The sequence below is a fragment of the Homarus americanus genome, unplaced genomic scaffold, assembly GCF_018991925.1.
Source record: "Homarus americanus isolate GMGI-L3 unplaced genomic scaffold, GMGI_Hamer_2.0 scaffold52512, whole genome shotgun sequence".
In the NCBI taxonomy this organism is placed as follows: Eukaryota; Metazoa; Arthropoda; class Malacostraca; order Decapoda; family Nephropidae; genus Homarus; species Homarus americanus.
The window spans coordinates 3,535,391-3,537,552 of record NW_024735442.1 but is presented as its reverse complement, the minus strand read 5'-3'; positions in this window follow the sequence as shown (position 1 = coordinate 3,537,552).

Below are 2,162 nucleotides of genomic sequence, written 5' to 3'. Positions count from 1 at the left end.
GAAAACGGGACAAGGAATGAAATCTGCCAACCATTTTATTAAAGGTATCAAATTATATCCTCAATATTCAAAAAAGTTTATAAAATATTTGCATACAATTTCAACACATTATGAAGACTTTCCATGAGATATTGACAACACCCTCTCAATGACAAATGGTCTTTCAACAATATTCAACACTTACTAACTTAACAAGATGAATTACCTGTGTTAATGCACATCAGGTCTTGAGATAAAATTTGACTAAAGAAAGATGGATGTGAAATAATATCCATTTGAGACTACTATTGATGCAGAAATTAGAACATCAAATGAGAGCTCATAAATGTAGAACAAAGCTTTTCCAATAAACATTGTATCCAAGATGATATTTTAAGCAAATGTTTACAACTTGTACTACATAAGTTATATCTCTGCTTACTAATGTAAAAAATATAAATACATACAATAAAAATCTGATAAAACAAAATAGAGTATTATTATGAGTGATATTTATCCAACACAAAATGATATAAATTTCAATGAAAACAAATTACAAAACTATTGACTTCTTTGCACAGGCTGAGTCATGTTGCATCTGTGTAACAAAGCGCGTTGGCATTTGAGCCTTCGTTGTTGAGCGTCAGAAATTACACAGTGAATGCATAAGAGCATCTAGATCATCTTAATGATGTGACTGTAAAACAATATAGCATTTTTAATGATACAGTATTCATGATTGTATGTTAAAATATTATCCCTACTCGACTGGAGCTATAGGCAATGGGGAATACAACCACAAAACCATTGCCATATGCCAAGATTTATTCAGAATTTTAAATGAGGCATGTTCATGGTTGTGCTTGACTGTCCAAAGGACGATCGGAGAGTGTAGTACTGTGCCTCCAGCTAGAACAGTTCATAGTGATAACAGTGACCGTTGTGGAAACTTCAAAATAATTGAAGTGGGAAAAAATATTTGGAAGAAGCAATAGGCATGGGTGCCTGAGAGTAACTGAGACAAAATACTGGTGCCGCAGAGAAAGAGTTTTGTGTGTTTTCTAGAGGACTGTGATTGTGCATATGATTTACCATTCATAGGGAAATATACAGTAATATACTTAGTGATAGCACCAACAACCCACCTAGGAAAACTGGAAAAGAAAACAAAAGATAAAATAACATGGGCTCTAAGATGGGTCAGTGTAATAATGTAAAGAACTTCTATAATTTCTACCATATTATACTACAAATTACTTCAAAATTCTAATAAACTTTTAGTGTAATATGTGTGAACAAAACTTGTAACTCAGTCTTTAATACTAGATATTACAAAATTGTCATATTAATGTATCAGTTTTTCTTGTAGATAAATGGCGAGGTTGGAAGACCCTCCTTACTACCCCAGTCTCAGGTGACGTCACTATTACCCATATGTAGCCCATATAGAAATACAGTGATATCTCTGTTACCCGGAACAATTACTGCAAAGCACTTCCGGGAATGAGAGATTTCTGGGTAAAGAGGCGACTCTCTCAAAGCCGGAAAAAATCCCTTTCCTGGAATTTTCCGGGTAACGGCAAAATATTCCCGGTTCCAGAAATTGCACATCTCTTGAACCCGGAAAAATATCCCCCATTCCTGGAATTTTCCGGGTACTGGATTTTTTGGGGGAATTTTCGGAAAATGTGCCTGATTTTTATATCTTAAACCCGGAAAAAAACTCCCCAATTCCCAGAAATTTCTTGGTACTGGGAAAATTTTCTCAGAATTTTCCAGAAAATGAGCCCCTTGGAAAATCATTCCCAAAGCCAGAATTTTCCTGAAAGTTATGGCTTTGGGAATGATTTTCCGAGAAAATTTCAATTACGGATATCGGAGAGTTCCAGGTTTGAGGGATTCCAGGTAACGGAGATATTACTGTAAAGTAAGTCCTCGTTTAACATTGTTGTTTCGTTATAATGTCGCTACGCTTTAGATACCTATGATTCGGACAACGTCCCGCCGATTCGGTATAACGTTGTCACGGACTACTTTGTACGGAGTGTCACCCTCTCTCATCCAGTCAGAGCGGGAGGAGGAGCCACCCTCCTACTCTCCACCACCCACCACACACTCGCTCAACCTACGCCCATCATTGAGTACAATACAAAATGATTTAGTTTATTTATCTTTATGGACGT